The sequence below is a fragment of the Lutra lutra genome, chromosome 8, assembly GCF_902655055.1.
Source record: "Lutra lutra chromosome 8, mLutLut1.2, whole genome shotgun sequence".
In the NCBI taxonomy this organism is placed as follows: Eukaryota; Metazoa; Chordata; class Mammalia; order Carnivora; family Mustelidae; genus Lutra; species Lutra lutra.
Window position 1 is genome coordinate 39,684,195 of NC_062285.1, and position 23,589 is coordinate 39,707,783.

The following is a 23,589-nucleotide window of genomic DNA, read 5'->3' on the forward strand; positions in this document are numbered from 1 at the left end:
ACAGAGGATTTTGATCCAGAATACATGAAGAGCACTTAGAACTCATCACTGAGAAAACAAAGAACTCAACTTATAAATGGGCAAAACACGTGAACAGCCGCTTCATCAAATAAGATGTATGGATATCAGATAGCTACATGAAAATGTTCAACATCATTAGTCAGAAGGGAAATGCAGTCTAAAGCCATAATGAGACACTACTACACACCTATTAAAAGGGCTAAAATGAGGGGTGCATGGGTGGCTCAGTTGGTTAAGCATCCAACTCTTGATCTCAGCTCAGGTCTTGATCTCCGGGTCATGAGATTAAGACCTACGTTGAAAAGAATGGCTTTAAAAAATGGCTAAAATGAAAAGATTGATATACCAAGTCTTAGCAAATACGTGGAGCTCTTGGATGGACCATTCACACACCATCGGTGGGAATGGGAAATGGTACAGTCCCTTTGGAAAACATCTGGAGGTTTCTTTAAAAAGTCAGACAAACTTCTACCCTGCCATTCCACTCCTAAACAGTGAACCAAGAAAATATCCTGCCATGCCACTCCTAAATATTTACCCAAGGGAATAAAAAATTCTGTCCACACAAAGACATGAACGTTCACAGAAGCTTTATTTGTAATTGCCAAAAACAACACAAATACTCATCAATGGGCGGATGGGATGGGCGAGCAAACAGTCACATACACACATGATGGAACGCTACTCTGCATTCTATTGATCCACGCAACAAAATGGGTAAGTCGTGAAATTGATTATTTCAACTGTGAGCAAAAAAAAAAAAAAAAAAAGTGGTATGTGAGCAAAAAAAGCCAGACAGAAAGAGTATGTAGTATTTGATTCCATTTATATAAAACTGTAAAAATTAAGACTAACTTATAGTGACAGAAAAAAGATAAGGGAGGGTGAATAAGGGTGAAGAGAGATTACAAATGGGCAAGAGGGGAGTTTTGGGGGGTGTGGATATGTCCACAGTCTTAAGTGTGATCATTTCATGGAAATATATATACATATATGTGCATATATGTATGTGTGTATGTCTGTACCTACGTGTATGTATGTCCATATACAGGTATATGCATACACACATACATATCCATCCATACATACATATGTACATACAAATATATATCAGAACTCACCAAATTGTATAATTTTTTTTTTTTTTTAAGAAAGAGAGAGCATGAGCAGGGCATGGCAGAGCGGGAGAAACAGAGAATCCCAAGCAGGCTCCACGCGCTGAGCGTGGACCTGGACACGGAGCCCAACTCAGAGCCAAGGTGAGGCTCGATTCCTTAACCCTGACATCCCGACCTGGGCCAAAACCCAGAGTCAGATGTTCTACCCACTAAGCCACCTAGGTGTCCCTCAAATTGTACACTTTAAATATGTAGTTTTTTGTATGTCCACAGCTGAATAGATCTATTTAAAAAAAGAGAGAGATGATAGGGGCAGGTCAGTACCTTGTCCTATCCCCGGACTTGCAGGTCTAACCCTGCCTACTGTATTTATCCCCAGGAGCCCGATTCTTCCTTCTAAATGCAACTCTGACATGCAGAAAATTAAGTAATTTCCCTGAGAAAATCTTCAGTCCCTTTCTGTAGGGAGCTCAGTGGACTCTGCAAGTAAGACCATTCATTCAGCCCCCTTTCTCTTACCCCTTCTCCCCTGGCTTGGCCTGTGATCTCTGCACAGCATCTGTGGGTTTTCCAAGGGAAACAGAAGACAAAACAACAGAAGGGCTTCTGCTTTTGTTTCAAAAATAAAATGGCAGCCGTGTGACTGGCTTGGCTGTTTTACACTTGGGTGAAGCCCAGCGTTGCTCTGGGCTCAAGGCTGCACCCAGCTTTCTGCCTCGAACATTTATTAGACCAATGGACAGTACGGCCTTACAGGGGAACCGGTGGGGTAGATCCCAAAAGGAAAGGGAAAATGCCATCGCCATCACAAGGGGAACAGTTCGATCTGAACTTGCGGACCACTCTTCTCCCTCCAGAGTGGTTCCATAAAAGCCTGTATACACAGATGGAAATAATCCAGCCCTCAAACATTTCCAGGAACATTTCCCAGATTTCCAAAGTCATTCTAGCCACTTAGTAACTGCTACAGTAGGAAAGGTCATAGATCAAACTTAAATCCCTCCTAGAGCTTCTGAGCTAATTTCCCCCTTACTCAGGACTCGGTGGTGATGGAGGGCAGCTGGTACCCCCCCACACACACTGCACGCCCGCTGAGCCCTTGAAAGCAGCTACTAAATCACCCTGATCCCCCCCCCCCCGAATCTCTCCTGCAGCAGGCAGTTGGGAAACTGAAGGCACAAAAGGCATCTTGGGGATCCGCTGGAATCTCTGTAATCATCCCGGCTTCAATGGAGGTGTTCTCCATACACCCAGGGTCTCAGCCATTCACTCGGAGTGGGCAGAGTCAAAAGAAGTTTGGGGGGGCAAGCAGGTGTCAAACTGCAGAGGGTGCAGGAGGGGCACGGATCAAAGCACCCAGTTCTAAGATGCATAGAGTGTCAGGGTTCCCGTCGCAGCCCATTTCAAGCTACCAGCAATCAGCCCTCACTGAGAAGAAATTGTGAGGCTAATGTTTCTGTACACGGTGTCCTGATATTCTGAGTCCCCAGGACTGTCTGCACAGGCGATGGGAGCTGATGTCTCCTTAGGCTCTGTTCCCCCACCTCCCTCTTGCCTGAGACTTAAGGGGCACGGTCCACTTCAAATGCATCTTTTTTTAAAGATTTTATTTATTTATTTGAAAGAAAGAGAGTAGTGGGGGCAGAGGGGGGAGGGAGAAGCAGAATCCCCATAGAGCAGGGAGTCCGATGCTGGACTCAAACCCACGATCCTGGGATCATGACCTGAACCAAAGGCAGATGCCTAACCCACTGAGCCACCTAGGTGCCCCCTTAAATGCATCTTAGTACTTGGGGAAAACATGCTGTGACCAAACCTCAGGGTTTCATAGGTGGCCTGCCCGTTATCCATGTGCGTGGCCATCCCCTCCTCCGAACAGCTCTAGGCAGACCCTCTGGTGGGACCAGGACAGTGAGGCAGGCAAATGGCTCCTTTTGGTGGGAACAAAGATGCCGCTTTGCAGGACCCCTTTCACCACCGCACGTGCTCAAGACTAAGGATTTAAAGCACAAGAACCAGAGCAGTCTGGAAAGGGCATCTCTCCTGTGCTTCATGCCTTTGTTACCACTTCTTGGACACAGTGCAGGGGGCCTTTGCACCAATCCCACCCCTTCTCCAACCGGCCTCTTATTGTGGTGGATAAGAACACAAACTCCAAGGCCAGGCTGCCCACAGCACGAGCTACATGGCCACAGATACGTTTCTTAAACTCTCTATGCCCTGCTTTCCCATCCGTAAGATGTTAGCTATGGTTATTTTTTTTTAATTTTTTTATTTCTTTTCAGCGTAACAGTATTCATTGTTTTTGCACATTATTTTTTTTTTTTTAAGATTTATTGTTTAGGGGCACCTGGGTGGCTCAGTTGGTTAAGCGACTGCCTTCAGCTCGGGTCATGATCCCAGGGTCCTGGGATCAAGTCCCGAATCAGGCTCCCTGCTCCATGGGGAGTCTGCTCCCTCTGACCTTCTCCCCTTTCATGCTCTCTCTCACTGTCTCTCTCTCAAATAAATAAATAAAATCTTTTAAAAATTAAAAAAAAAGATTTATTGTTTAGTCATCTCTACACCCAGCGTGGGTCTTGAACTCACAACCCCGAGATCAAGAGCTGCGTGCTCTGCCGACTGAGCCAGCTGGGTGCCCCTGACTATCATTCCTATTATGGAACTCAGGGGGCTTGCTCCCCTCCAGATCAGGAAGCCCGTCCATCAACCAGTGGCTGCCAGAGCTGGGTGGGACTTAGTGGTGTAATGTCACCCACCCAAGGTTACTGGGAAGGCCACTTGCCTCATCTGCCCACATAAAGGGGCAGGTATACGGAAGGAAGCGGCTTTGGGAGTGCCCTCTTACCACTCCGCTGCCTGCTGTCGCTTATGCAACAGCTCTATCCTGCCTCCTCTTCCCTCCAATTAGGTCCAATTTCCTTGTTCTCGCCTTAAGGGAGATAGGGAACAGCTGTCTCCTACCTCCATAAAATAACTCTTCCAGGTCTGGACAACTATTATTAAACATCCTCCTTCACACGTCTCTTGCTCTATTATAAGATACATGAAAGGCCCCGATAATGGTTTGAGGTCTCTGTGAGATGGTTGCTGTTCACCCCAATTCCTCTAATAATTAGTGGTTGTAAACCACTTTGGAGATAAAAGGCATTTTATAAGAGTAAGTCCTATTATGATTAGCTTTCCAATATTTCCTAGCTGATGCTGATGAGCACATGAAAGCCAAACACCGCCCCAGCGTGATAGCGGGTGGTTAATTAGATGGAGTTCAAGGCGGCTGGTGTATATTAAAGAAACTGCTGCAAAATTTAACAACATTAAAAAAGTGCCTGCTTTCTTTCTAGCACAAACAAGCTCTTTTCAAAGGCTGTCAGGGTTGATGCCTGCGAGACAAGAGCCCGGTGAGGACCAAGAGCTCATCGACCCTCTGGGCCTGGAAGAGAAAGACACAGTGATGACACCTACTTTGTGTAAAAGCCCAGTGGTGTCAGCAGGAGACTAGGGACCCTGTCTCATTGTATTAGGTTTGGCTATCCTTCTGTGATATGAGCAAGCGAAGTAATGCCATCCCCGCTTTGCAGACGAGGAAGCTGCAAAATGGGTTTTAGAGGCGAATGGCAGCAGGTACAGCGGGACAAAGTTGAGGCAGAAGTGATGGGGGTGGGGGGCGACACTGTTGATGCCCTGCCCACATCCCCTGGGATATTTGTGCCCTTCCCCTCAGCGTCCGCACGCCTTTGCTTCTAACTCCCTGAACCTGTGCCTCTTAGAAGGCCGGCTCTTGGGCTGTGGCCCTGGCTTTGCCCACACAGAGCCAGAAGGGTGAGGGTTCCCTGGTCACCTCGAAACAGCGGGAAGCCAAGGACGGGCTGGAGGAGAGCGTGAAAGACCAGTGGGGACAAACTCTGAGCTGCGGTTTACAGCTTAGATCACTTCTGTGGGACCAAGCTGAGGCTAGAACACCACCTGACACTGCCCTTGGCCACTTCTCCTCTCTTGTCCTGCTCCCCACCCTTTACTACGTTGTCCCGGGAGCACTGCCTTAATTCCATCAGCTTGCATGTGGGTCCCCCTCTTAGGATCTGCTTCTGGGGAACCCAGACTAAGATGACTCTTGACTCAGCATTCATGAGAACATTAAATACATTCTCCCAGGTCCCCTCAATTCCAAACCTTCCTTTCCAGACCTCCAACCTGAAATATCCATGGATCTCTGTGTCCCACTTCCCCCCAACCCCATCCCCCCACCACCAAGCCCCTTTACTCTCAGAGCCTCGGTATTCCTTGGGATTGTGATGTCCTAACTGCTTCTAGAAAAACTAACCTCTGGGCTCTCCATGAGTCCATGGAAAGCCCTGAACCAGGCAGATGGTGTGAGAGATACAAAGATATATTTAAGACTATCCCTTTCCTGGGACGCCTGGGTGGCTCAGTTGGTTAAGCGGCTGCCTTCGGCTCAGGTCATGATCCCAGCGTCCTGGGATCGAGTCCCACATCGGGCTCCTTGCTGGGCAGGGAACCTGCTTCTCCCTCTGCCTCTGCCTGCCTCTCTGTCTGCCTATGCTCGCTCACTCTCTCTCCCTCTGTCCCTGACAAATAAATAAATAAAATCTTAAAAAAAAAAAAAAGAAAGACTATCCCTTTCCTCAGTGAATTTACGATTTTGCAGGGGGACAAGATACAAATACAGGAGGTAGATGATGAGAGCCACGTGGGTGTACACGAAGAAAGTTGCCTGAACAAGCAACTGTGAGAACACCGTTCCCCCAAAACAAGGCGACTGTCCACAGCACTTCACGCCACCCAATTCTGGCTTTTTTATTTCATCTTACATGTTCAAGAAAACTGAGGTCAGCTCTGGCAGAGATAATCCGAATGAGTGGGTAGCTCAAAAAAGCCCAGCTTGCATTTAACTCTGGTCTGCATTACTTTTTTAAAATAGTACTTCCTTGGGGAACAGCTTCAGAGAGGTCGAGTAATTTGTCTTAGGAAAACAGCTAATTAGCGACAGAGTGTGAATTCAATCTTAAGCCTGCCTGACTCTTTAAAACCTCAGTTTCGGGGCGCCTGGGTGGCTCAGTGGGTTAAACCGCTGCCTTCGGCTCAGGTCATGATCTCAGGGTCCTGGGATCGAGTCCCTCATCGGGCTCTCTGCTCGACAGGGAGCCTGCTTCCTTCTCTCTCTCTCTCTTTCTCTCTCTCTCCGCCTGCCTGCCTCTCTGTCTACTTGTGATCTCTCTCTGTCAAATAAATAATAAATAAAATCTTTAAAAAAAATAAAAATAAAAAAAATTAAAAATTAAAAAAAAAATAAAATAAAACCTCAGTTTCTCTACCTATGAAATGGGACCAATGATTCCCACCTTACCGAATTGTGATAAGAATTAAAAAAAATATGTATATATACGAGGGTATAAAAAAATCCGGTATAATAAGCAGGATGTAGTAGGTGATAAGTATTATTACTTATTATTACTTTAAGTATATAAGTATTATTCTCAGAGGTAATGTTATTGAACCTCAGGGTATGAATATTTTTATATGCATATTTTATATTTTTTATTTTTTAAAGATTTTATTTATTTATTTGACAGACAGAGATTACAAGTAGGTGGAGAGGCAGGCAGAGAGAAAGGAAGGGAAGCAGGCTCCCCGCTGAGCAGAGAGCCCGATGTAGGACTCAATCCCAGGACCCTGAGATCATGACCTGAGCCGAAGGCAGAGGCTTTAACCCACTGAGCCACCCAGGCGCTCCTATATGCATATTTTAAAGGCTCTTAATACAGACTACCAAACTGCTTTCCAATAGATAACTAAACCCCCCAAAACCTCAAACACAATTAAGCAAGGCATGACAGCATCACCAAGGGGACCTGACCATGCCTCCTTTCTGCTTTCAGGATAAATCTGACATCAGCACGACGACCACCACCTCTTTACAGACCTCTTCTCCCACCTCCCTCACTGCATTCGCTGCCCTCAAATGATTTCCTATCCTCTCAGCAGTGTAATGCCTCAGCATCTTCAAACATACCGTTTACTTGCCTGGCATGCCCCTCCCCTTGTCTACGCTAAATCCCACGAACACTGAAGAGTTCCATTTAAGGGTCACCTTCTCTGAGCATTCACCTTGACCTCGGCACAGTCTTTAATACTTACATGCTCTTCCTCGGGGCTCCCAGAGCCTCCTAGACTCAGCCTGCTGCAGGAATTAGTCATGTAGAGATTTTCTTGTTAGTGCTCCTCTATCCCTCTCTTTCTCTCTCTCAACCTCTCTCTCTCTCACCACCTGCAGATGCCTTGGAAAGAATGGATCACATCCCATTCCCTGCACTGAGCAAAATATCTGGCTCACTGGCAAAGCTAAATGGATGAACATCTACAAAGAATAATTTTAAAAAAATGTGAGCCCATGTTCTCGTTTCTGATTTAAGCTACAGCAGAAAAGAAAACCAAGGGCCACGGTTCCATGCACCTTCTACCACAGCCACTCCAAGAGCTAAATTCAAACATTTTCTCCCAGGTCACAGTCCTGCAGGAATCATGATGAGTTTGGATAGCATAGTCTTATCGTGAATTTTAATGGCTGGTAGAAAATGAAGGGGGAAGAAGGACAACGATGAATCCTAACTGCAGAGATAAGCCTACCTTGCAACTTGGCCAACAGTTCCTAACCTTGCCTCCTCACACCTCTGCGTGAGTTCCTTCTCTATTACCCATTCTTGCTCTGTCTCAAGCTTCTCTATCAAGAGGCTGGCAGGAACCACAGTGTCCTAAAAGGTTCTGAGAAGGCATCAAAAAATCTGATTCAAGTGCTGGGAAAATGGGTTCATTTCTCTGAAAAGGTACAAATAAACGTTTCTTACCCATTCCAACAGAGGAAGGTCAGATGAAACACAAGATGTGAAAGTGAATTCCAATGCTATATACAAACACAAATATATCCTTATCATCGTGAAGGGAGAGGTCAGAGAGCAGAGGAAGGAAGCAGAAGACAGTGGGCATGCTCCACTGAGGCGTCGGCTCCTGCGAGCGACTGTGGAACAGCAAATCACACACACAGACCACCAAAGGCTCCAGGCTTTTCTGCCCTTGCAAAAGAGCTGGAACAAATGACAAAATTTCTCCTGCAGAGGCATTGCTCAAACAAATGTAAGTGATATCTACTCATTTCACCAATTCCCTCAATGTCGGAGAATGGACCTCTGTCATCTAGGTTTTAAGGAATGGGGTACCTGGGGCGCCTCTGTGGCTCAGTTGGTTAAGCGGCTGCCTTCAGCTCAGGTCATGATCCTGGAGTCCAGGATGGAGTCCTGCATCAGGCTCCCAGCTCCATGGGGAGTCTGCTCTTCTCCCTCTCAGTGCTCTCTCTCACTCTCATTCTCTCTCTCTCAAGTAGAAAAATAAAATCTTAAATAAAAAAGAAATGGGGTACCCATATCACTGATGAATGTGGATATAAAAATTCTCAACAAAATACTAGCAAAGCAAATTCACCAGTCCTGTTAAAAGGATCAGACACCATGATCAAGTGGGATTCATCTCTAGGTTACACAGATGGTTCAACATATGCGAATCAATGAATATGATACATCACATCAATGAAATGAATTATTATAAAATCATATGATCACCTCAATGGATGCAGAAAAAGCATTTGACAAAATTCAACATCCATTCATGATAAAAACTCTCAAAAAATTGGGTATAAAAAAAGCACCTCGGGGCGCCTGGGTGGCTCAGTGGGTTAAGCCGCTGCCTTCGGCTCAGGTCATGATCCCAGGTCCTGGGTTCAAGCCCCACATCGGGCTTTCTGCTCAGCAGGGAGCCTGCTTCCTCCTCTCTCTCTGCCTGCCTCTCTGCCTACTTGTGATTTCTCTCTGTCAAATAAATAAATAAAATCTTAAAAAAAAAAAAAAAGCACCTCAACATAATAGAGACCATATATGAAAAGCCCACAGCTGACATCATACTGGCTGGTGGAGGGTTGAGAGCTTTTTCTCTAAGATCAGGAACAAGACAGGGAGCCCATCCTCACCACTCCTACTCAACACAGCACTAGAAGTTCCAGCCACAGCCATCAAGGCACAAAAAAAATAGGTAAAGGGGACCCAAACCAGAGAGGAAGAAGTAAAATCATCTGTGTGTTGATAACATGATTTTACATACAGAAAATCCTAAAGAGTCCACCAAAAAACTGTTAGATGGGACCAAAAAATTCAATAAAGTCACAGGATACAAAACAATACACAAAATCCATAGTACATTTATACACTAACAACACAAATCTCGAGGGTGTTACGCTGAGTGAAATCTATCAGACGGAGGAAGACAAATACTGTATGATCTCTCTTATAGGTGGAATCTAAAGAAATAGAACTCATAGAAGCAGAGAACAGACTGGTCGCTGCCAGAGGTGGGGAACGGGGGCGGGGGAGGGGGGGCATGGGTGAAGGGGGTCAAAATCACAAATGTCTAGTTATGCGATGAACAAGTCCTGGGGATGTGACGTACAATACAAGTGTAATGTACAATATTGCATATTTAAAAGTGGGTGAGTGAGCGGACCTACAAGTTCTTATCACAAGAGGAAAATTGTAACTCTGTGTTGTGATAGGTGTGAACAAAACTAAGTGTGCTAATCGTTTATCAGTTATACATATATGACATCATTCTATTGTATGCCTTAAACTTATGCGATGTTATATGTTCATTAACATACGTATTTCAAGAAAACTGGAAAAAAAAAAAAGACGAAAGAAACTGTCCCCAAGAAGACTTGAGAGAAATGGCCTGTCTGAAGACTCGGGTTTTCTAATCGAAGCACTTGCCGATGATTCCCACGGATACTAAAAACAGGAGCAGCAGAACCACCCCAGGCCTGAATCCAGGGGCCAAGGGATGCAGTCTTCCCACCTTTGGTTTTTCTCACTCCCCTCGCGGGTCCTGACCCGGCGGAGGATGTGTGACTGACTCCTCACGTCTGGAGGGCACTCGCTCCTGGAGATCTGAATCCCACCTGGAGATACCCAGAGATGAATCACACCTTGTATTTCACCAGGGGGCCCCAGTGGAAGGGCAGGTTTTGTGCTAATTTGGGGAACATTGGAGGAAATGCCCCTCCCAGGAGAGCTGCCAGTAGAAAGCAGGCCTAGTTCCATCTTTTTCCAGGTTTTGGAGAGGAGGAGAAGTGGAGGGGTAGCCGTGGGAAGTGTGTTTAGAGGCCTGAGTCCGGACACTGTGTCCAGCCAGGGAGGGCAGAGCCTTGTACATGGGAAGGGGTAGCCTAGAGCTAACCAGATAGCCCCTCTCAAAGCCCGAGCTCTCAGCAGTGCTCTTGAAGCTCCTCTGTACCCAATCTACAGATGCCATCCGCACCGCGGAAGCTCCTCCTTGAAACACACATGCAGAGTTGCGACCAGTATCACTCACTGTCTTACCTAAGAAGGCAAGGCAGTAAGAGCCTAAGAGCCCCACCAGGAAAGCAAGCTGAGAGGTGCTGGAGGGAGAACGGGCTCTGGGACAAGGAGTGGATATTTGCAGAAAGCACTGGCCACAGGCTAAATAGCACGGTCTGAGAGTGTGCTTGAAATCACTGAGGTAGCAGTGGTGATTCAATGGGGCTAGGATTATCTCTCTCACCTTGCTCAGGCCCCGTCTCCACCTACAGCTGGATCTGGCAGACCTGATGTATCTGGCCAGTGAATTTGACCTCTGTACGGCTCATACGCACAAGTCATCCAAAGCAAACATTTCCTATTCTACGAGGGGTAATACAGCACTTGGGCGTTCCTTCCCTCATCCAATACATATTTACTATGTGCGGGTACTGTCTGAAGTGCCAAAAGGCAGCAGGAAGTCAAATCCAGCAAGCTTTTGACCTTGTGGAACTTACATTCCAGTGGAGAGACACAACACATCCATAAACCCTGTAAGTGCTTTCAGATAGTGCCGAGGGCTGGAAGGAGATACCCACCCTCCCTAAGTCACTTCTCCGTACCCCTCACTGTCATCGCTGCCAAGGGTGCTGTGAGCACCCAGAGCTGGGAGGCTCCACCCTCTAGGGGTTTCCCAGGCAGCAGCCTTCGCAAAGTCTGGAAGTGGGAGAACAGGAGGGAAATGTCACCCCGTCTGCCCCCAGCTGCCGATACCTGGGAAGCTTAGGTCATATCTATTTAGAAACGAAAAATTACTTGAGCTATACACAGAGACATGGATAGTATTATTGCTAGATGGTAATCTTCAGAGAGAATTTATTTTTATTTTCTTCTGAATTTGCTAATGTTTTTATTATTACAAGGTATTAGTCTGGCAGTAATGGAAAAAAATATCTTTTTAAATAAGAAGATTAGCCTTGCCAAATTAAATTAATAAGAAACACAATGGAGAGGGCGCCTGGGTGGCTCAGTCAGTTAAGCATTTGCCTTCGGCTCAGGCCACTGTCCCGGAGTCCCAGAGTCCCGGAGTCCCGGAGTCCCGGAGTCCCGGATCCAGCCCAGCGTTCAATTCAGTGGGGAGTCTGCTTCTTCCTCTGACCCTCCCCCTGTTCATGCTCATTCTCTCTCTCGCAACTGAATAAATAAGATTTTAAGAAAAAAAATGAAATACATTTGGACAGCTAGGCAGGGACCAGATCTCAGGATGGTGAATAACATTTTACCACACCACTTTGTGGTTTATAAAGTAATTGCACCAAATTGTCTCTCAACCCTCACGAGACTTTCTCAAGGTTACGCAGAAAATAAACCTCAGTGCAGGAAAATACTTGACTGTTAGGTCCTTGATTCCTCGGCCAGGATGTTTTCTCATTATTCCACCTGCCCTTTGGTAGCTGACCTCACTTCTCTTTATAGCTGAAGCCTCCAGAAAGCCTCCGAGCACCCCAGGTCCTAACTCCTTCTCTCTCTGCCTTCACCCTCCCCTACAGGGACCACACTGACTCGTTCGTTCAAATGTGCGTTTACTGAACTCGTCTGCACTGAGCCCCGGCCAGGTTCTGAGCATCGTACTAGGCACTCAAGGTACAGTGGAGAATCAAAAAGGTCCCCCAGGGCTGGGAAGAGGCTTTAACTAATGAATAAATATATGATACAAATGTAACCACAGTGAAATAAAAGTGAAGAGAGTTATGCAAAAAAATTAGCACCAAAGGGAGTGGATTGGGACTGTGGCACGACTAGCCCTTAGCTCAGTAATGAGCAACACACTGTCACTGAGTCCCCAAGGCAAGTCAGGCAGACATTCTAGTTGGAGGCCAAGATTACAACAGCCCAAACCTCAGAAAAGGCATATTCTGGATGGAGAGGCAGTGGGCAAAGCCACGTGAAAAGTTAATTAAGGGCTTCATGCATGCTAACAGTAATGAAACAGCCCCTGAATCCTTCTCTGGGACAGAGAAGAGTTGACCTACTGCATCATCAGAGCTAGAGGTCACTCTCAGAAGTCTGGGAACAGGAGAGAAGAGCAGGGCCACACAGAACGTGCATTTAACCATACAGGACAGGGGCTTCCCTGTCTGGGTGGCATGGGCTTGACCACGGGACTGAAGGACATTACAGGTGGGAGAGGACTGGAGGGGCCGACCAGCAGGAAAGTCTTCCTCACAGAAGGTGGGACCTGAGTGGCCTTGGAGAGGGAATGGGATTTGGGGTAATCTCATTTAGCAAGGACACCAGGATATCAGGGAACCTGGGGAACAGTCCGGGCCACTTTCTCTTCCAGACCCTGGAGGCTGGCTTCCTGGCCTCTCACCTGTCTGGGAACTGGAGTGGGAAGGCCTCGGTCCCTCCAGCATGTCTGAGCGTTTGAAGCGTCCCTCTAACTGTGCTCAGAAGAGCCAGGAGCACTGCTGGCCACCCAAGGCTGAACATAAAGACTGATTTCAGCACCAGCCCGGCTGGCAAATGAAGGGAAGCCCTGGCTAATTAGCACGCCCCTGCATGGGGTTTTTCTACAATATATCCATACATGACACTCAGAAGCTTCCAGGCGCTGGGAGGCACTGGGGACGTAAGATTCACGCCAGGTTCTGTTCTCAGTTGCCGTCTGCTATCACAGCGCCGCAGCGGGGGTCTGGGCTCTGGGGAGCGCCCTGCACACAGCAGCCACCGAAAGGTAACAGCACCAATAAATATTTAATATGGTAGCAAACTCTCAGATGGGGCTTGAGAGTGCAGAAAGCCTTTTGTAATCCACTGCTGCATGGATTTCGAAGGCTGTGCTGCCTTATTTGTAGTAAGGACAGGCCATGCCTCCTGGACAAGAGGTATCCCCCAGATACCTCTCCGTGTGACACTGAGGCATCTTCAATGACAACCGCATCTCCAAGGCACTTTGGGCAGTGTGACCTGTGGGTAGCAGAGGGGAGCCTTGGGCGAAGGTCCTGGGAAGCTGCGCTCATCCCGGATCTCATTCTGTGCCTTCTCTGCTTGAGAAACCCAAGGCTGGGGCTTTAGATGGCCCTGGGTTCAAGTCCCAGCTCTGTCCCTCACGACCTGGGTGACCCTCAGCCAGTTATCTGACTTCTCTGGGCCACCTTCTCCCTCCATTAAACATGGGTAATCGGAGTCTGTCTCATAGAGTTGTCTGGAAGAGAGTAAGATATAGAGCACATGAAGGGCCTAGGACAGGGCCTGCCCTTACTTAGCACTCAGTGAATGGATTCCATTCACCACGGAAGCTGTAAATCACAGGTGGCCCCTGAGCACCCAAAAGGTGGCCCGTCCCCGTCGAGAAGCATTAAGAATAACCTCGTGCAAGAAAAAGGGATGTCGAACACGGGATTGACACATTAGTAGACTGACTATGTGTGAAACGATATTTGGGCTATAGCAGGTCAAATGAAATGTTAATAAAATTAAATTTTCCGCTGTTTCCTTTCCTTTTTCCTGATGCGGATACGGGAATATCGATAAGCACATGTGGGGCCCATGTCCAATCCCTACAACACAGGACTGCTCTGGCCATGGGAGTTCCACAAAGGCCGAGGCTTTGCAGCTTCGGCTCACTGCTGTGTCCCCAGCACGTGGAACAGGGCCTGAGTCGATGAGGGAGCCTCCAAGCATGTGAGGAGCTGGAGGTCGGGCTCGAGGAGGTGGGGACAATCCTGAGGCAGTCTGGGGGCAGTGTGGGTTTCATATTGTTGAGTAACCTGAGTCTGGACAAAGTACTCACAATGTGTCCCCAAAACGGCCAGATTCAAACCAAGTGGGACAAGCGGCTTAGCCTCCCTGGGCCCTGGGCTCCTCGTCTCTTTTGAACTATGGGAACCACGAGCCTGCATCAATTTCTTTTTCCTGGTGTGTAGAGAGAAGAAATCCCAGGCCAGGAGGTAGTCTTCAAGGCTGAGCCCTAAATATTTTCTCAGTCTCCTCTCCACTCTTCCGTTCCCAAGCAGGCTCTCCGGCTGCGATTTCTCCACGTTGCCCAAATCAATAATTTGTTTAAGGGTCCGCTTTGATTTTACTTAGTTTTAGATGCTTTTCGTCAGAAGCCAAAACCTTGCGATCTTTTTTCCTTGATCTTGTAATGAAATTCCCTCAGAGATATTTAATTCTAGCTAGAGCCTCCCCTATGCCACAGATCCTTTAAAGAAAAAAGACATCTAAATAACAAACATCCTGCCATCTTCAAATAAAAATCTCCGAAGGCAAACGGGCTTGTCTCCCTTACATCTGCCTCTACTCTCTTGCCAACTATACCAACGAATTCCCTACATTTTGTTTCAAAAAAGGGAAGGTACTCAACATACCACAGCCTCTCATGTTCCCACACATGCCCTGAAGGGATCCTGCAGCTCTGTGAACATTCTTGGCCATTTTTATGTCAAACACGCTTGTGTGCTCTGCTTGGCTCTCACCTGTGGCCCGCTGAGTGAATTCTCCTCCTGACTTGGTCCCAGCCTCCCTACGCGGAGCTTTCTGGAATAGAGACGGTACTATTTCCATTCCCAACCCTGGCTCCAAGGGCTCATGAATTTTAACCTAAGAAAAGAGTAGTTTCCAGGCCAAACTGATTTCTCAGAGAAGATCTCACCCACCTCTCCCCGTCCCGGGGTGGAACGCCAACACTATTTTTGATCAGAAAGGATAAAAAAAGATTTCCCAGACTCAACCCTGTCGTTCCAAAGCAAGAGGAGGGCCTCAGCCAGCCAGGTACCAGGGGTAGAGCTGCCTTTTCGAAGCAGCAGACGCAGGACACAGAACACACTTCATCACCCACCCGTGTCTCAGCCATTTATGGCTCTTGCCTTCCCTGTCACCCAGCAGACCTGTGCTTGGGGAATGCACACCAGTTTTAAGCAAGCAGCAAGCAACAGGACAAGAAATCTGCTTTTTTCCAAAGAGGGGTGTGCTGCATTCCAAAGCCAAACAGATTTCACCTGGAGGTCCTCTTCAGCTAATGCTCACGGAGGGACCCGTTAGAGCAAGATGTGGCAGGTGCCAGGAATAAAAAGTGAGCAGCCCATTATTCGTGCCCTCAGAAGCTCACAGTCTAATGGAGATAGATGTATGTGACAAAGTTAAATGTAAGGTTGAATGAGGAAAGGTTGTGTGTGTGTGTGTGTGTGCGCGCGCGCGTGTGTGTGTGTCCTGAAAAATGATGGGAAGAAATAGACCCCAGTGTCATGTTATGTTAATGTTAAGTGAGCATCTCTGCTTATTGGTTCTATGCGTATTTTTTTTCCTCTTCTTTACTATTTGTTATATTGTTGGATAGTTCTTTTTATGATAAACATACATTGCTTATAAATACAGCATGTTTCTCAAGAAAAAACTTCAACAGATTATTATAAAGGACAACTATTTGGATGATAGGCTTTGTGGAGAACAGGGCACATCCATGGGCCCTGTAGCATAGACAGAATCGGGGAGTGAGGTGAGGGGAGACGACCTCAAGCAAAGGAGCAGCATGAAATGGGCCCCAGAGCTGGAGTGATGGAGAGGACGATTTGGGAAGACGTGAGTAAGAAGACAGTACGCACAGGTACTCACCTAGAGTGAGAAGTAGGGCTCGGGGTGCTGGGGGGCCTCGAATGGCACACCAAGTAGACTTGGTGGCTTATGCTTTGTGTTCCTATGGCCCTTCGTGTTGGTTGCTAGCATACCACTCATCACACGGCATTATCCTTGGTTGTATCCACGTCTCTCCCCCACGAAATTTTTATCCCTCAGAGGTCGGGGATCATGGCTCATTCCTTCTGTAACCATAGTACCTAACATAAAACAACCAGCACATTAACAGGAGTCAACAGATGCTTCCTGGGTGAACTGAATTCTAAGAGGATTATTCGATTTTGTAGGTTGTAAGGAGTCGGAGTCACCAAGAGATCCAGAACCGAATGTATTTCAGGCAGTTAATATGTGCCAAGCCCTCTGCTAGCTGCCAGACTACATTGTCTACACTAGTCCTACCTATAATCCTCTGCGGTTTTGTCCACCCTCGTTCACACACAAGGCTCGGAGAGGTGGAGTAACCTCCCTCAGGACAAACAGTCAGTGGTCAGTCTGAACAGAGTGTGGAGGACGGGGTCGAACAGAATCATCGCAGAAACAAGGAGATTACAGCAGCTCGAGGCTGCAGGGACCTGAGTTGACCCAGCTGCTCAGAGCGCAGAAGTGAAGAAGTGGGGTGGGGGCACTCTGGAGGCGGTGCTCAGAACGGAGGGCTGACTCTTCCTTAGCTGCCTCATTTATTATTTCTGATGTCAACCCAGGGACGCACAGCACCCATGGGGACTCCTCTGGTACCTGGAAGAGCTCCGGCCCATCAGAAGTAGGACTTGGGGAAAGAGCCCCTCCCCAGGCTATGCTCTGCCTTAGGGTCACGGTGAGGTGAGGGCCTAGGCACAGGAAGGGGCAACTGAGTGCCTCTGTGAGACTTGACAGCAGCCGTGGTCCTCCATCCCTGCTCCCTAATGTTGGCCCCACATCTCATTTGAAGATGCTCTTCCCCTTCACAGTCCAGGGCAGGGATGGGTGCTCAGCTTCCTAGAAGCAGGCAGATGCCTGGGATGCCCTCTAGCAGGACATCCTATCTGGCGGATCCCAGAAATACTCCTGAGGCTAACAGCTTCATTTTGACCGGTGCCCAGTGTTTTGGTGCCTCTCCGTCAACATTAAAACAGTAGCCACTGACCTAACGGTGCCCTGGGGTGGTGTCCATAGAAGGAAGTGACCTCCTTCCTTTTGAGGCATTCATTCCCAGAAAATAAAATGAAAGAGTTCTTACGCCCTTTGCTCGTTTCTGGGACAGTGGGTGATGTTACATCCCCAACAGAGCTGACAGTTGAAGACCAAGAATAACCACAGGTCGGTTGCTCTCCTCTGTTTCCTCTTCTCTCTGCCCCAATCCAGGCGCCCACATCCCCACCCCCACCCCCCAGCTCAGGGCACTGCAGTCCCTAGATGGCTCTTGCCAGGGAGCGTGTGATTGCTTCTTTACCCTGAAGGCGATCGTACTCAGGTGACCTCTCCACTCCCACATTACTGGTCCTCCCTGAGTTGGCCGTTGAGGACGATGTCTGGGAAATGCTCACACCAGATCCAGCCATGTGATCCATGAGCCCGTGTCTGGAGCATCCGCCTCCCCCCACCCCCACCTCAGCTTCTGCGCACCAGCCAGGAAAGTCAAGGAGGACACCAGCTTGCGGCATGGTCAATGAACGATGTCCCCTGCTTACGTTTGCAGACCGTAGGGCATGGATCCATGTTCCGTCGTGCCGTGCCCACAAAGATGCCTCTGCATCTGCAGGAGCCTTGAGGTTGGCGGCTTCTCCTTCCAAGGTGGTGGACTGAGGCTGGTCCTCCCGGAATTCATCGGGAGTCATATGACTGCACTGAGGGCTCTGCAGTGGATCAATGTCAAGGACCTTGGCAGATCCAGCCTGGGGCAGGAGCAATACTGTCCAGACTTCCAGCGCTGGAAAACAACAGCTTTGCCTCCCCTGTGAAGCCCCCGCTATAGGGGGCACTGCTGGTGCGGGAAGAGGTGGAGAGCAGACACGGATTCAGGGACCAGTAATAGGAATCCAAACGTGAGTGTTCAGGGACACGGCTCCAGGCCAGGCAGGAGGGTGCCCCTAAAACATCGCCCTGTCTCTCCTGCCTCAGCACCCCTCAGCGGCTCCCACACATGCAGAAGGAGATGCAAACTCGCTTCCTGGTCTTCTGGGGCCCTTTTGCATTCCTAAGAAGCACAGAAGGATGATTTCCTCAAGTAGGATGGACCATCACGGAGAGGAGGGCATCTTTCTCAGGAACAGCAATCGTCCATGCCCAGGGATTCTGTGGTGGGCTCCCTGCAGAATTCGTTCTACTCATCTTAGAAGGCCATTCTCTGTTCTCACCATCCTGCCATCTGTCCTCCCTCCAGCCACGCCTTCTCGCTCTCACTCATTTTGCTGCCATTTCTTAAAAACTCCTGGGGAGCCCAGGGGGACACAGTTGGTTAAGTGGCCAACTCTTGATTTCAGCTCAGGTCATGATCTCAGGGTCCTGGGATCCAGCCCCAAGTTGGGCTCCCTGCTCAGTAGGGAGCCTGCTTGAGGATTTCTTTCCCCCTCCCTCTGCCTCTCCCCTCCTCAAGTAAATACATTAATTTAAAAAATTAAAAATTAAAAATTTTTAAAACCTCCTACGTTCCTTCCCTCTTACCAAATGTTATCGGCCCCTTCAGGCAGTGTCTTGGTTTCTAGAGCTGCCATAACAATCCTCAAAAACTAGGTGTCTATTTAAAATAGCAGAAACATATTCTTTCATGGTACTGGAGGGTGGAAGTCCTAAATCTAGGTGTCCATGTGCTGTGGCCCCTCCAAAGGCACTAGGGAAGAAATCAGTCCTTACTTCTTCTGGCTTCTGGTGGTTCCATAAGAACAGTCTGTGCCTCTGCACATGGCCTTCTCTTCTCTGTGTCTGTCCTCTGTGGGCCCAAAAGGTCTATAGGGACACTTGTCGCTGGATGGAGAGCTCCATGCACAGCCTAACATGATCTCATCTGGAGATCTGTGACTTAATTAAACTTTTGATAGTGTCACATTCGTAGGCCTGGTAGGTTAGGAGGCAGACCTATCTTTTCACTGTTCACCCCATTGGAGACAGTGATTCTCAACCCTCCTCTGGAGACACCTGTAGACTCCAGACACCTGGGCCTCAATCCAGAGATTCAGTCACCGATGATCCTGGGTGGGGTCAAGGTGTGAAGTGTATTTTGGGCTTTTTGTGTTTCTTTTTGTTTGAAGTTACCTGGTTTCTCTGGACCTGCTTGGGGAGAACTGCTGTTCCAAGTCCCGAGGACTCATAACATCTCACCCAAGCAGACACTAGGAGTGACACGGACCTTCCTGACTGCTTTTTCCTCCAGGATTATTTCCATGGAGTCACAGATCAGACTGCCATCTACTGGTATTTTAATGCTGCACAAAAGTCAGAGACCTTAGAGACCTCCACGCTCTCCGATCCATGCTGTTATAGACTAACACTGTTCCTATAACGAATATTTGGAAACACCTTCCATGTGGCCTGAGGTGACCCTCCCAGGTTGCACTAATAAAGCAGTCAAGGTGTACATCTGCTTACGATGAATAAGATTAGATTATTCACTTCATATGAGGAGTACACAGAAATTAAAAAACAAAAACAAAAACAGAGGACAACAGAATTAAAGAAAATATTTGGAGGAGAAATAACAAACCCGCTTACCGGTTTGTATCTGATGACAGGAAGGAGGAAACAGCCCAGCTGACTTATGGATAACATGTCAGGTAAAATTACTAACAGGTGAAAGTAGATAGAACAAGGACGTGTGTTATTCTTGCGAACGATGGTTAAACTTTATACAGGGTCTAAATGATTGATGATGTTGATACGGGAACAGGGCAGTGACAAGAATCATGGAAAACATTGTCTCCAATCTGGAAACTCCCACCCAGCGGGTGGAGGCGTACATCAGATCTGAGCATTCCCCTTCCCCCCTGCTCACGCTCTCTTTTCCATTCTCTATCTCTCCTCCTCTCTCTCTGTCTCTCACTTTCCCTCTCTCTCAAATAAATAAAATCTTTTTTTTTTAAAGAAAATGTTTGATACATCTCAAAAGGGAATATCAGAGTAAGAGTGAGCAAGAAAGGCAACCCCAAAGCAAATCATTGTAATGTCTACTTTTTGCAAGACGTTTTCTCATCATTGTCCTACAATTGCATATACATATATTAGATCTATTTTAAAAGCAGTTTCTAGAAAGTAGGTTATTGACGTGGTGATATGTCCCATGCCTCTGCTTATTTAATAACGTGTCGTCCTGCAACTTTGTGTGTTAGATGAAGTCTTAATCGCCTGTTACAAATCTGTGGTGGTCTCCTTGCTTTTGCAGTAACTACATGTTGCACTGAAACTCTTGTCAGTTAAGTGTATGTTTGGAAATGCCTCTAATCTAAAGAGAAGGCACAGAGTGGGGAAATTATCTAATCATTTCAAGATTTTGTCTTTATTTCACTTATTTCGCTGAGGCTTCTCTTCCTTAAAACAAGCTCTTCAATCGCTGGGTTTTGGGGATCACTTCCTTGAAAACTTCTCAGTATGACTATGTAGAAAAGTATTACTAATTTCTATTTATGTTGGGTTGAGTTTGGGGGGGCAGGTGCCAATGCTTCACTGATGGGGTTTTGCACTTGGAATCACGACCGCCACCCTCAGCCCACACACAGGAAATTCTCGGGGCATTTGTCAAAGCCATCCCATGGATTTACAAAACACCTTCCAGGGCTTCTGTACTCAAAGCACTGTGGTCTCTGGACCTGCTGCAGCCCCTGGGAGTCTCTTGGAAATGCAGAATCTTAAGCCTTGAACTAGATTTATTGGATCAGAAGGTGCGTTTTTAACAAGACCCCTAGGTGATTCCCATGCACACTGAATGGGTTTGTAAGCAGCCTTCTGGGGGTAGTACTGACCCCTCATCAGGAATACTGACCAAAACCACCCTTCCTTGTTTCTCCAATGAGGAAGCAGGCCCAAGGAGGCTGGTCAACTGAGTACTGTGCTCCTGTTCTTGTCACTAAGCTCCGTGACATGGGGGGTTCTGCACTCGTATCTGCACACAGCCACCAGCAGAGAGACGTACACACAGCTGTAGCCTTGGAAAGGGCCCTCATCTGTATTCCCTCAGGACTGAATTCTGCTTTTTACCCAGAAGACACCGGCCTTCCATTACACATCTGTAGATGCACAAGCAACAGATCCCTAGTGCTCGCGGGGCCTGAGTTTCGACACCTCCGTTTTTGAAAATTTCACCAGCTGCTCAGAGGACCCGTGTTTGAATGCAGAGCAACTGGCTCCCTCCCACTCCCTCTGCCAGGAGGCCGCTTTGGTCAGCCTCCCGCTCTGAGAGAGAGAGTGAAGCAAAGCCCCTTGCCACTCTGTGGTAACTACAGAGATATTCGATACTGTCCCATGCAAGCAGAGGAAGAAAAATCAAGGGCCAGCAACAAAAGGCCAGGAAGGGAGCGTCCCTGTGACAAGAAGCCCCAGCAGGCAGATCCATCTGCTGACCTGTGACTTCGAAGGCCAGATTCAGGGGCCCCTGGGTGGCTCAGTCAGTTGAGCAGCTGACTGCTGGTTTTGGCTCAGGTTGTGATCTCAGGGTCTTGAGACGGAGCCCCACATCGGGCTCCACGCTCAGCATGGAGTCTGCCCGAGATTCTCCTCTCGCTCTGCCCCTGCCTCTGCTCACGTATTTTCTTTCTAAATAAATAAAATCTTCATAAATAAATAGATAAATGTATGCCAGAGCCAATGACCTATGAACTACACCCTCCCGGCCCATCCCCCCACCTCAAATATTAACTCACCCTCCCCCGAAAGCAGCAAAGGAGAGAGGAGGCTTCCTCAGGCGGCCTTTCAACTCTGACTGAGGCTCCCCACCAGGGGCCCCCCTGGCCTGCAGAGCTGCGGCCACTGTCAGCTTCCCCCTGAGCTGTGGGCAGGAGGATGGCTCCATATCTCTGCCCACAGTCTCTACTTCCGGGCCCTCACTTCCTCCCTTCATCGAGCAATGGTAAAGACTCAAGATGACTGGAAGCCACCTACCTTCTCACTCCACTGCTGTGAGTTTTTTTCTTCTATCACATGGAGGCCCTCGCCCGACCCCGAATGCCGTTTCCACACCATACTGACCAGGTGGCCCAACTAGGCTCCTAGGACCGGGATGCGGCTCGTTCCCCTTACCTCACACATCTGGCACCCCACCTCACCTTCAGAGGCTGCTCTGTAAATGTCAGGGGGCCGGAAGAGCAAAGGGGGCAATGGAGCCGATGACAGCATGACAGACCACAAAGGACGAGCCCTCACCTTTGTGAGGAGAACAAACATGGATTCTCATCACAAGCTTTCTTTGGGGCATGTCCACAACTCACCGCTTTTCAGAGCTGCTCCCTTACCGTTGTCAGGACTGTCATCACCACGCCACCACTAATGGCAAGCTTAAAAGGTGAGAGGTGTAGCTCTAAGTCACACTTTTAAGATTTGAGAGGCAGCATGAAATACCAGCTAAAGCATCAGGTTCTAGAGCCAGAAATTCTTGGGCTCAAATACTCGTGCTGTGAATCCTGGTCAAGCGACTTCACCCTGGCACTGTTTCCTTGTCTACAAAATGCGAATAGGACCACCACATCCTCATGGGCTCCTGGTGAGCTAGGGCATGTAAGAGAACAATTGTCAAGCTCGTTTTTATTCCGGGTCTCCAAGCAGCTACCCAGGCTGTGCTAAGACGACCAGCGAGCAGAGCTCCTTCCCCTCCACTCTGAGGCGAAATGGCAGGGACACACAGGTGAGCCAACACGTCAGGAGCAAATGAAGCAGAATCACACCCACACAGACCATCCGCCCTCTCCTTTTCTTCTTGAAAAAGACCACCCTTGGCTTTTATTTGCCAGTTTGAAGAGACATGAGTACCTGAGTGATTTCTTCTTTCTTCTTTAGTCACCGTTAGGACTGCACAGTGGTGATGCTCGGTGGCCATCAACACTCAGATTTTCAGAAGACAGAGAGGGGGAGGGTGGGAAAACATCGATGGGAACAGGCTAGTCCCAACGTCAGGGATCCTTATAGACAGCAGCCACTCAGTCCACAGCCACTCAGTCCATACCCGTGGTTATGAGAACCCACTGTTTCCAGTCCTTTTGATAATTCAAAGATAGTTCGGAATTTTTCAGCATTATACACATTTAGTCATGAGCTGGAATGACGGGCTTACTCACTTCACCATTACCTATAATAAACGCCAAATGACTGAAAACAATGACCTGTGTCCATCAGTAGGGGCTTGGTTGAATTAATCAGGGGACATCCCTACAATGGAGCACTATGCCCCTGTCAGAAAAAAAAAAAAAAATTCAGAAAACACTCAACATACTCACAGGAAAGGAGTGCCAAGATAAATTGAGTGGGGGTTAAAAAAAAAA

General features: G+C 47.9%; 1 protein-coding gene across 14 annotated transcripts in view; it reads right to left on the reverse strand.

The window, feature by feature from the left end:
- The window catches only part of CRACR2A (calcium release activated channel regulator 2A), a 131,438-nt gene that overhangs the window by 89,069 nt on the left and 18,780 nt on the right, over positions 1-23,589 (reverse strand). Inside the window, exon 3 of one of the 14 annotated variants that reach the window (XR_007129403.1) lies at positions 10,091-10,158. The exons of 11 other annotated variants lie outside the window; for them this stretch is intronic. The gene's annotated coding sequence lies outside the window, so the exon portion shown is untranslated. Of the gene's footprint in view, positions 1-10,071; positions 10,159-23,589 lie in introns of all 14 variants that reach the window. 2 more of the 14 variants (XR_007129401.1, XR_007129404.1) reach the window with 2 other exon arrangements.